The 12,890-nt window shown below is 40.4% G+C and overlaps 1 long non-coding RNA gene across 1 annotated transcript; it reads left to right on the top strand.

Annotated features, from left to right (window-relative positions):
- Nucleotides 1–1,717: 1,717 nt before the first annotated feature.
- Nucleotides 1,718–12,618, top strand: LOC122646717. Its single transcript, XR_006330678.1, has 3 exons — nt 1,718–1,824; nt 9,256–9,259; nt 12,608–12,618. It is a non-coding gene; the product is annotated as an uncharacterized LOC122646717 (long non-coding RNA).
- The last annotated feature ends 272 nt before the right edge of the window (nt 12,619–12,890 follow it).

Here is a 12,890-nt window from a genome sequence, read left to right as displayed (position 1 = left end):
ATCCACCAGGAAAATTATCTCCTCCATTTACCTGCCCGACCCAGTTCCCCTGTCCCTTTAATAAAGGTGTGGATCCCACCCGGGCAGTGGTGGGATGGTCATTGCGTCCCCTTGTTAGGGGGACTGGGGAACTGGGCGGACAGGTAACTGGAGGGAATAAAGATCTATAAAGTATCAGGATTTCTTTTTCTTATTCTTCTTCTTCTACTTGTTTTATGTGTTTGTGTTTGTTCTTTAGTTTCTGTCTTTATGAGTGAAATTAAGACTATTTGTTACTACAACTGTTGCTACAAACCAATTCAAGAAATGAAATAAACATTAAATGTTGAAGTGGAGTAGTTCTGAGGGTTTGTTTGTTGGATTCAGAAGGGATTAAATTTCATTGGGCAATGTAGTATTAATGGTTATTTATGAAGGGAGCAGGTTTTATGGACGTTCCGGTCCAAAGGGAGAAATTGAAGGATTTTGGGTAGGAGAAGCATGAAAGAATTAATCAAACACTTCATTCTGAGATATGCTCCTATGGTATTTTTTTTTTTTTGTTACAAATTTATTTTTCTTTTAATGTTAATATGGATTGTATTTTGGTGAAGATCAACAGCCTTCATTGATACATGGATCATGTTTTTGAACTTTGAAGTGTAGTTGGTGGCATGGTGTTAATTAAGGTCTCATATGACATATGGGACCTTGTTTAAAATGCTTGTAGATCATTTTGAAATGCTTAGAAGTTACATGCGGTCCCCTCCTGGGTCTAGGCACAGGCACCATGCTCTCCATAAAAAAACATTTTCCCCTTGCAAATATTAGGAAGATTACATGCCAAAGTCTTTAAATCCAACATCATAGCTTACTTTATTTATTTTTTTTTGGTGATAAACCATCACTTAACTTATAAATCAGTCATGCATGTTTGAATAAGGATGTCAACGGATATTTGAAAATTTGCATTCGATTTGCGTTTGTATAATTTTAAGAGAATCCAAATCTGCCTGAAAACTAATTGGATACGAATATGATAATCCCCTATCCAACTGATTATTATCCGATTTGTTTAGCAATCCGATGGTAATAAAATGTCTGAAATATATCTTTGTAACCATCTATCTGATTAAGTCACCTTATTGGATTTTGTTTTCTTATTTTTTATAATTGTATAAGTTAAGATAATGTGATTCTTTTCTAGATTTTCTATTGGTTTACATATATTGTTTTATGCACTATGATATCACATATCTATCAAAATAAATACAAGGTAAAATCAAAAGTAAAAAACGTAAGACAATCAAAATTATGCTTGAAAAGCTTATAAGATTTGTAATGAGTTGAAGGTGCTGGCTTGCGCAGCTGATTAAGGGTCTCAAATTATTGTAATAAGGTCTTGGAATCAAATCCCAATGTCACCTGAAGTGAGAGAATTAAGTTATTAAGGGTTGTTAAGATTATGGCTGCAATAGGGTCGGGCTTTTTAGAACACTAGCCCAACCTTGGATCCCCTTAGCTTAGCCCAGACCCATCCTGGCCCCGATTCAAGGCCTGAAAACCTCAACTCAAGCCCAACCTTGCCGCACTCAGTCCAGCTCAACCCAAGCCCGCCCTAGCCCGAGCCAAATTGGCCCTGATTGACCCTTACCTTGATTATCCTTGCAAATAGGAAGTGTCCAAGTTCATGCCCTTCTTGGGTCGTAATTGCTATCTCATTAGGTTCAGCCATTGTAGCTGCTCGGAATCCACAAACCATTCCACCCGACAGTCAGAATTTCTTTGAATATGTCCTTGAATTCATTTGAGACTTGAGCAAAACTCAGATTGGAGAAGAATATGGTCCTTGGGTTCCCTTTATCGGAACTATGTTCCTATTTATTTTTGTTTCGAACAGGTCAAGGGCTCTTTTACCTTGGAAAATCATACAGTTAGGTCAAACATACTCAACACATGGTTAAGCACATAATTATTTGCAAAGCCTCATACAATTCAGGGTTGGGCTGGGCCAAGCCGGGCTTAGCCTTTGCCTCAGGCTAAAAAATCCAACCCTAGCCCGCCCTCAAGGTTGAAAAATCTAACCCAGACCCTATTCCAGCTCAGGGTTGACCAGGGTTGGTTTGGAATCACTGGGCCAAACTTGCACCCTTAATTAATAGCAAGATTACTTTGGGAGAACCCGTGAGGCATTAAGTGATGGTCTTCTCCTTCATATCATCACCTTGAACTATGTAATAGAATGGCTACCTTAGTCTTTTATAGTCCATTTCTCATTTTCTCCCTATCTACCAAACATTATATGCTAAATCATTACATGTAAAGGGTATTATATGATCGAGCAACGACATTATCAATATTATTATTAGGGAAAAGGTTATTTATGCCAGGGGTGCAGGCTGCATTCAGACACATGGGGGTGGGCAAAATGATCGTCCCACCCCTCTAAATGGTGGAAATGCCTCCCTATGTGTCTGGGCATAGCCTGCACTGCGGCACAGAGAACATCGACCCTTATTATTATTAGATTACTTCTCATTTAATATATTCTGTCATGAAGTCATGTTTTCTTGTCATGTGGCAGACTTGGGTGGACAAGAAAGTGTCACTGTGATCGAGGATTCCATTCATCTTAATGGGTGAGGCTCAGTCTAAAAAAAATAGTAAAACTAATTAGAAAAATGTTTTAAACATAATGAATGAGATGGTTGGGAGGACTTCTATCATATGAATTCACTCATAGTTCTTTTCTTTTTTCTTTTTTCTTTTTTTCCTTTTTTTGGTAAATAGACTCACTCATGGTTGGTTATGTGGCAAGTCATGATGGAGACAAAGGCAGTGTTTAGTATGCATTCTTGGAACGCATTCCATGTCGATTTCACATTCTCGGATGATAAAGATAGTTGTTTTTATTGTCTGGAAATACAAAATCGACCTAGAATGCCTTCCAAAAATTCATACCAAACACAGCCAAAGTATTACGAAATTAGTAACTGGTACTAAGAAGAAGTTGCAGGAACACTTTACTGTGAGAAAACATATTGTTTCAGAAGATATTACCTGCTATTGGCTGCCAAAAATAGAGTCCAACAAAGAAGAGAAGAAACATTAGGTGATGGGGAAAAAAGAAGAAAAAAATATTCAAACTTGGGCTGTGAATTATGACTTAAGAAGGATATGTTTTGCTTTCATCTCCTTAAAATGAGATCAATTGATTTCAGTTTCACTCATTTTGTAGTAATGTCTTAGTTACTGAATCTGAATTGCATTGGGGCTTTTCTATTGAAAATCTAAGAATCTCTAGGCCCAACTCCAGCCCATATACTTCTGTTTCTTTTTGGCCCTAGAGGCCCAGGCAGTGATCTCTTTCCCTTTTTTTTTTTCAAGGCCACCACGGACCCTACTAAATGCGTGTATTATACATGTATACAAACGTTTAACTGAAAAAAATATATATATTTTAACATATAAATACACTTTTTGAAAAGTATTATTGCCGTCTGACATAGTTAAATGCCACCAAACTTACTAACTAAGCCACAGACTACATATATGGGATGGGGGACAAGGGATGCACAAACCACCAGAGCAACTCTTGTGCCCCCATTAACTTTGTAATGTAAACCACCACTGTTAGACAAATATATGAGAGAAAGAACGCCACCCGGTCACGCAGCACACACTGCCGCTGTGCCCAGACACAAGGACACGCGTAATGACTGCTGCACCTCCCCTGGAAAGATGGAAATGACCAGGGGTGCGTCGATCATTTTGCATACCCTTGTGTTTGGGTGCAGGGACGGCATGCATTGCACGACCGAGTGGCGTCCTCTTTCCCCAACTATAAATAAACGATTATAACCACATTTAAAATAAATTGAATAAGAATAACAACGTGCATAATTTATTTGTGTCTATCTATATAAATAGATATTTGGGGGAGGGAGTGTCAAGCGCAAGCCCAGAATCACTCCTCTCTCTCTCTCTTTCCATCTCTCAATCTCTCTGTTTCTTTCTCTGTTTGTGAAAGATCATCCATGGAGATAATTTTGATGCTAACTGTATTGGCTACCTTGGTAAGTTTCTTCCAAAGAATTGCTTACATAACCATCTCCTGTTACTGGTTAACCCCAAGACGAAACCAGAAAATCATGGACAAGCAAGGAGTTCATGGCCCCAAGCCTCAGTTTCTAGTAGGAAGTATTCTGGCAGCACTGATTAGGAACTCTACTTCCAAAGACATGGATTGTATCGACCACAACATCATCGATCGTCTCTTGCCGCATTATGACATAATGGTTTATCTGGTTCACCCAAGATGGGCTACGTCCATGGTAGAGAAATAAACCATAACTTCCACTATTTAATGAAGAAATTACTAAGACACATTACAAGATAGAGAAACCCTAAATCCCCGAAAGTAGAAAACTGCACCCAATATAATTGTCTCAAAAAATAAAAAATAAAAAAAGGGATTCTAGGGTCTCTAGGATTGCCTGTGCTGGGGAAAAATGAACAATATTTCCTGCTAGGAAAACAACACAGTAGAATGGCAATTTGCAGAAGAAAAACAAAGGGAAGGAGAAAGCACACACACAAGACAGAGTTTTTACGTTGTTCACCCCCAAGAAGGTAGGCTACATCCATAGCAGAAATCCACCCAGTCTGGTTTGAGTTACAAACCAACACAAGGCGAATTACATATCAAATCGAAGATCTTGACGAACGAAACACCCCGCCGAAGTATCAACAGTACTTTTTGAATTAGAACTGAGATCAGGCTTCACCAATAACAATTCCTAGATTAAACCGAGTTCAGCCTTTACCAGTAACATTGAAGTTCACAACTCTTATTATTATGCCTCCCAAAATGGACATGGCTGATGCGCTAGGTATTGGGTTAAACTACGGATTACAAACTGTGCTCTAAACTTAGTAATTTAAAGAGAAGAGAATGGGCTCGTCAACTAGTGATCATTGCATGTAAGACCAGGGCCCATTAAAGACATGGGCTTACTTAACACCTTGTTGTAACCCAATAAATTGGGTTGGAGCTTGTTATGGCCCACGATTATATCGGTTCGTTTGGGTTTTTATGTGTGCTTTGATCCTTAGAGGTTCACATCATACTTGAGCTTAATTAATTAACTCTGCTAAACCAAATCCAAACGAGCCTCCATTTAGTTTAATGGTTTCATTTGAATACAGTCAAATGACCATGAAAAGTGGACACACAAGACTTGTCAAAAGAGGATTCAAGTAGATAAGAAGGGTGTATTAGTGATAATTAGACAAGCTTCTAATTAAGCATTTGATTTAAACTTTGAAACATAATAAAGAAGTAGAATTAATTGGAGAACATTCCAACCAAAAACCTGTTTAAAGCTGACCTGGACTTCCAACTTTGAACATGTGGCCCATCCACGTACATATTCCATTCCTTACATGGGCCTGACCCCACCTTGGGGTTGGCATTAGCATATTGTTTAATAAGCTGATATTGGGGGCCCAGACCAGCTCATTAATTGCTTCAATCTATACGTGATGGCCTATAGGCATATTCATGCTTCAATCTATACATGGTGGCCTGCGCAAATGGTGCAGGCCCATTTCAGAGAGGGGGCGGAGGTTGAAGATTATTGAAGACTCTAGATTTTCAGTCTTCTTCCACAACACCAACGAAGAGATCAAGTTTAAAAGATCGGATTTACAGGTTCACCTAGAATGGATCGATGAAGCATGGGTTCGGCCTGAAAACCAGGTAGTAAAGCTATTTTCTCAGCTTGACCTTGAAGTTTTTCTTCCTACCCCCCTCCCCACTTGGAACAACTCTTAACTTTGGTTGAATCGATCTCAAGTTATTTGAGAGTTAGACAACGTCTTGGGGCTTTTTTATTTCCCGCATTGTCTCTTTCCTTGATGTTCTTCTGTAGATGCCTGAGTTTTTCTCTTTCTATTTGTGATACGATAATGGAAAATGGTGAAAGATATTGTATATTCTCAATGACTTAGATTGCTTGCAAATAGGAGACATCTGTCGAATCCCCATGAATGAATGCCGCGAGTTCTCCCCATGTTCGTCCTTCCGAAATGGGAATATCCCAGTTGAGCAGTCTCTTTGAAGACCCTTCCAGAGCGGTCTGGATTTCATCCCGAATTTTCTCCGGATCCGGAGAAAGATGAGAAATAAATTGTTTAATTCCTGGCAATATTCTTCAAGGGTCCTTTCTAAAGTTCCGGCCTCCAAAGAATTACAAGAGGTGGCTTTTATAGCCTTGTACACATCCGGTTAGGACAAGGAATTACCTAAACTAATTGAGCTAAAGGTTAGGAATTGGTAGATGATTTACAATGGGGCTGCAAGTTTAGCCCTGTCGACCCGAACCAGCCCTGAGCCCAAACAGGACTTGGGCTAAGATTTCTGGCCCTGAGGGCAGGTTAGGGCCAGAAATTCCTGGCCCTGAGTCAGGGTCGGGTCGGGTCAGGTTGAGACCTCGGGCTCAGCCCAACCCCGATTTAGACCCTGAATTTTGGCCATGTAGAAAATTCTTTATTTATTAAAAAATATAAGTTATTATATATACAAACAAGTACCTATCGCACTTGGTAATTTGTGGTGCATAAAAGCCAATTGCTACCAGGAGATCTTTGGTTCAAGCCTCCTCTTTCACATCTTCCTAACACTTATTATTTTAATTTGCTTATTGCAGGGCCAATAGGTCAAGCCTGACCCAATCAGGGCGGGCTTGGGCTGGGCTTGGCCCGTCAGGGTTAGGGTTAGGGTCAAAGTATTTAGGCCCTGAGTCAGGGTCAGGGCGGGCCTGGGCCCAGCTAAGGGGACTCAAGGTTGGGCTAGGGTTTTAAAAAGCCCGGCCCAACCCAACCCTGTTGCAGCCCTAATTTACAGGGATTGATTTGTGATTTACAAGGAACGTTACAACTGTCTTCACAAGATTATCTGGTAGAAGATAAGGATGACACTGAATCTGCTCCAAGATTTTCTCCAATAGCCCCCCTCAAGTTGGAGGTGGTTGAAGAGATAGTCAACCCACCCAACATGCCAATGAGTTCACAGAAATGGGCTTGACCCAGAGGTTTGGTGAATACATCAGTGAGTTGCCGTGAGGTGCGAACATGAGCCGACCGGATTAGACCATGCTGAATCTTTTCACGAACGAAATGACAGTCAAGTTCAATGTGCTTAGTACGCTCATGATAGACCGGGTTGGCGACAATGTGTAATGCGGCCTGATTGTCGCAGTAGAGAATGGCCGATTCAGGATGGGGAATACCTAAGTCGGCAAGGAGATAAAGAAGCCATTGGACCTCGCATGAGGCATGAGCCATGGCCCGATATTCGTATTTTGCCGAAGAACGTGACACAGTGGTTTGTTTCTCGGACCGCCACGAGATAGGACTATTGCCAAGGAGAATGCAATAACCACTGGTGGATCGGCGAGTGAACGGGCAACTAGCCCAATCAGAATCTGCAAAAGCATGGAGCTGGAGAGATCTACTAGCAGATAGGAAGATGCCATATCCCGGAGAACTATTAATATAATGCAAAACATGTAAAGCAACATTTAGATGTGACGTTCGAGGGGCCTGCATGAACTGACTGAGGACCTGCACCGAATAGGTGAGATCAGGTCTAGTTAAGGTGAGGTATAGGAGATGCCCCACAAGTCGTTGGTAAGTGGATGGATCTAACAAAAGGTAACCATCAGTGAGATCAAGTTTTAAATGTTGCTCCATGGGAGTGGGAGATGGTCTACAAGCGAGCATGCTCATATCATCCAAAATGTCCAAAGCGTACTTGCACTGACATAGAAAAATTCCTTCACCAATATGAGAAACCTCAACCCCAAGGAAGTATTGGAGAGGCCCCAAGTCCTTAATGTGGAATACATTCTGAAGGTGGTGTTTTAAGGAAGAAATCTCAGATGGATTATCTCCTATAATAAGTAGATCATCCACATAAACAAGCACAAAAGTTGAACCATGGGACCCGATCTTGGTGAAAAGAGAATGATCGACTATGGATTGGTTGTAGCCAGCGTCAGTTAGTGCGGTGGACAATTTGGCAAACCATTGACATCTTGCTTGTTTTAACCCTTAGAGGGACTTGTGGAGATGACAAATACGACGATCCCCTTGTTTACAATAACCCAGGGGAAGAGTCATGTATACTTCTTCATGTAAATCCCCATGCAAAAAGGCATTGCTCACATCCAACTGATGAAGAGAACAGTGTTTAATGGAAGCGATAGCTAGAAGGCAAAGCACGATTGTGAGTTTAGCAACGGGGGCAAAAGTTTCATGGTAGTTAAGCCCCTCAGTTTGTGTGAAGCCTTTAGCAACGAGATGAGCCTTGTATCTCTCAATTGTCCCGTCAGGGCAAAATTTCACTTTGTAGACCCATTTGCAACCGACGGGTATCTTGCCAGGGGCAAGGTAGTGATAGACTAGGTATTATTGCGCTCAAGAGCAGTGACTTCTGCGGTCATAGCCTCACACCATTTAGGATCCTGGACAGCCTGAGCAAAACTAGTAGGCTCTACAACAGAGTCAACAGAGGATAAAAAAGTACGATAAGGAGGAGATAAATGCTCATACGATAAAAAATGAGAGAGGGAATGGGCAGTACCTGTATGAGGTTCCGACAGGAAAGGGACAGTCGTTGAGGCATTATTACGCTGGTAATCGTGAAGATAAGCTGGTGGGCGGCATTGGCATTGAGTGGTGTGTGGAGCAATATGGTGGGTAATAGTGGGTTCTAGTGGTGAGGGCTGAGCCGGTGAAGACTACACAGGTGAAGGTGATGATGGAGTTGGGGTTGGCGACGGAGATGGTTGGGAATCAACCATCATCATGGAACTAATGTCAAAAGGAGTGGCAAAGTGGTCGGGAATGGGATTAGGAAGAATAGGTTGTGAAGATGGAGAAGGATCAGGGATGCCACGAAATGGGAAAGTGGTCTCGTGAAAAATAACATCACGGAAAGTGTAGATGATTTTGGTCTCTAAATCATAGACTCGGTATTCTTTTTGGCCAAAAGGGTAAATGAAAATACCGGGCTTAGAGCGTGCATCAAACTTGTCACGATGAGGTGAATGATTATGGGCAAAGACAAGGCAACCAAAAACACGAAAGTGATTATAGGACGGGGGGTATGGAGTAACATCTCATGGGGTGTCTTGCCAGAAATTATAGGCATGGGTAGTTTGTAAATAAGATAGGCAGCCATTAAGACACATTTCCCCCAGAAAAAAATAGGTAAGTTTCCCTGAAAACAAAGAGCATGGGCAATCTCAAGTAGGTGCATATGCTTACGTTCAACGACCCCATTTTGTTGTGGAGTACCCACACAACTAGTTTGATGGAGAATTCCAAGGGCGTGAAACGAGGCTTGGAGATGTTTGTCAAGAAATTCCTTGCCATTATCAGATCGAACCTTTTGGACACAAAGCTGGTATTGGTTGAAAATCATGGCAAAGAAGGCATTTAGAAGACCTTTTGTGTCAGATTTGTACTTCATGAGATAAAGCCAAGTGCATCATGTGTAGTCATCCACAATGGTTAAAAAATAATGGGAACCAGATAAGCTTGGTTTATTAAATCGACCCCAAATCTCATAATGAATTAATTCAAAAGGTGAAGTAGTAAGTGTAGTGCTTAAAGAAAAGGAGATCCACTTTGCTTGACCAATGGGCAAATAGTGCAAACATTTGAATGGGAAGGAGCAACATAGGAGTCCAACTGAGCAATGGTACGTAGTTTTACAGATGAAGGGTGACCAAGCCGCCAATGCCAAATGTCAAATGGAGGAGATGTGCAAAGCAATGTTGTTGGTTTGGTGAGATAATAAAGCCCATCACGAACATGTCCCAGTCCAATCGTGTTCCGCGTGGACAGGTCCTGAAAGATACAAAAATCAGGGAAGAATGTGACCGAGCAGTTGAGACACTTGGTTATTTTAGAGATGGACAACAAATTGAACTTGAAAGAAGGAACATGCAATACATTTTGTAAATGAAAATCAGGTGAGAAATTAATAGATCCAACATGGAAAATAGAAGCATGAGATCCATTTGGTAACTGGACAGTAACAGATGTGGAACTATTTGTAAGAGAATTAAGAAAGCCGGTGGAAGCGCATATGTGCTCATTTGCACCAGAATCTATAACCCAATCATCGTGGGTATTAGAGGTAATGGACGTGAGCGTTTTACCTGCAAGATGAACAGCGGGCTGATGACTACCTTGTTGAAGAATTGCAAGAATTTGTGTATACTGATCTGCTGATATTACAGAAGTGCTAGAGCTTAAAGCAGGGTTTGCAAACTGATTTTCATTATCAAGGGGACCCGTGGCTTGGAAACCCTGGGGTTGGGCTGGATTTGATGTAGGCTTCTTTGATGGATAGCCATGGAGTTTGTAACAACTAGCCTTAGTGTGGCCATCTCTATCACAATGGTCACAGTGATTTGCAACATCACCCTTCTTTAATGGGTAGCCATGAATCTTATAACAAGTCTGGACAGTGTGATCATCCATATTACAGTGAGAATAGTGTGGTCGCTTCTTTTGCCCTTGAAAAGATGGAAAACCTTTGGTAGAAAAAGCAGAGGCCTCTAGCTTGATCAGGGATGTCGAAATCTCTCGTTGTTTCTCTTCTTGCAAAGCTAAGGAGTATAATCTTGCAACAGACGGCAAGGGTTCTTGAAGAAGGACCTGGCTTCTTAAAGGAGCAAATGAGTCATGAAGACCCTATAGAAATTTTATGGCATAATCTTGTTGTATAAACTCTGTGAGTTTGTGGGAGGATCCACACCGACAATCTGGCAATGAAACATAGGATGACAATTCATCCCAAAGGCTCTTTAGTTTTATGAAGTACACTGTAACTGAGAGACTATGTTGCTTTAAGTGCATGATGTCTTGCTTGATTTGAAATATTTTCGTTGTATTTGGCTGAGAAAAACGGTTCGACGAAGCCCAATTTATTTTTGGCTCGTAAGGCCATCTTCATTGCTCGTACTCAAGTGTTGTAGTTGTTTCCATTCAAAGCTGGAGAAACAAGAACAGCCGTGGGGCTGTCAGAATGATGAAGAGTGTATGGGTTATTAAATGGATCAACATATTGAGGAATGGGTGAAGCAGGCTAAAACATATTCATTCCCCACCATGATCGAAGTTGGGATAGATGGATCAGATTTCTTGCTCTGATACCATGATACGATAATGGAAAATGGTGAAAGATATTGTATATTCTCAATGACTATCTAATTACAAGAGGTGGCTTTTATAGCCTTGTAAACATCTGATTAGGACAAGGAATTACTTAAACTAATTGAGCCAAAGGTTAGGAATTGGTGGATGATTTACAAGGATTGATTTGTGATATACAAGGAACATTACAACTGTCTTCACAAGATTCTCTGGTAGAAGATAAGGATGACACATGTGCAATGTGGGATGAGAGACGTTGAGTTTTCTGGTGTTTTTTCATTTTTGGCTTGTTGTGTGGTTTGATTGTTCGATGTAATTTTGTGGGTGTCTGAGCTTCATCTCATGATCCTACCAACAGAGTCCACAGTCACGTATGGCCACTAGTCAAATGGTACAGATTAAGCACTGTTCCGTGAGATGGGAAGCCATGTTTATGGTCTGAAGTAGGATCTTTGGTCACACTATCTGAAATCAAATTATCTTATCAGTTTAACAATGCAAATTTTAATTAGTGGGATGTCCTATGTTGCATCAATCAGATCCAGTAATAGAGTATAGACATTTAGAAAGCCCATTGCAAGCATATACCTTTGAACCCAAACTGCAGGACAGAAGCTAACCATCCTTAATGGGCTTCGCTTCTTCATAAATAGATATGATAATAAATTTCTTGGTATCATGTGAGGGGATTTCCTCACTCACATGTATAAGATATCCATGTGGTTGCACAAAGAAACTAGTCTTTCCCTATTATATCCTCAAGGAGTAATGAATTGATACAAGTTTGTCAAGCTTTAAAATTTCTTAGAATAAAGAAAAAGAGTTCAAAATTTCTGTAGAAAAAGTCCTAAATGTGTTTTGAACATTTTGCCTCTTAATTGTTTTCTTTCTTTTTAAGCAAGAATCTGTTTAGGGGTTCTGATGTCATGTGGAAGGAAGCACAGTACCAATTTTAATCTAATCTATAGAAAAAACAACTATGGAGAGTAATTATTGAGGAAAGCAATTATCATAAATTGAAGTATGTATTTTAATTTTGTGATGGAATGGATGATCCCACCTCCTTTTTTGCTGTAAGAATAAAAATATGGTGCATAGTTTGAGGAAAATATGTTTCAGATGGAAGGGATTATCAATGTAAGGAATCCAGTTTGTTGAGTCATATATCTTTTGTACGTGTTCAAAGTCTGATCCCATTTCATCCTTAGAATGGCATTTTGATTTTTGGTGTTGAGACTTGAGTTGAAGTGCTTGATAGATAGCATATAATAAAGGTCTGAAACATAGGTTATGAATGATTAATTGATGGAAATTTTGAACAACACTGCACGCCCAAACTTCTGTACGTCATCGAACAAGCAAGAAGACGACAATTCAGTCAATGCCTGATAAAGAGAAGTTACCTTATAATGCAGTGAACTCAAGTAAGAAGAAGGTCAAGCATTCAACCCTTTATGTGGGATTCTGAACTATCAAGGCATGACAAGAGAAGTTAAAGAAAAGAGAAACTGCAGAGTCTCATTTTTCTCCGAAAGCACATTCTGTGGATGCTAGCTGCAAAATCAATTAGGGCAAAGACTAATACATGTTGCTCCCCAAACCATGGGAAAGTAAAGGAACTAGACATCCAATAAAACTTGTGTTGAGCCATCAAACTCTCCTGTGAAGATTGGAAGCTA

This window comes from Telopea speciosissima, chromosome 11 (genome assembly GCF_018873765.1).
Source record: "Telopea speciosissima isolate NSW1024214 ecotype Mountain lineage chromosome 11, Tspe_v1, whole genome shotgun sequence".
Lineage (NCBI taxonomy): Eukaryota > Viridiplantae > Streptophyta > Magnoliopsida > Proteales > Proteaceae > Telopea > Telopea speciosissima.
This window is presented reverse-complemented; position numbering and strand designations above follow the sequence as displayed.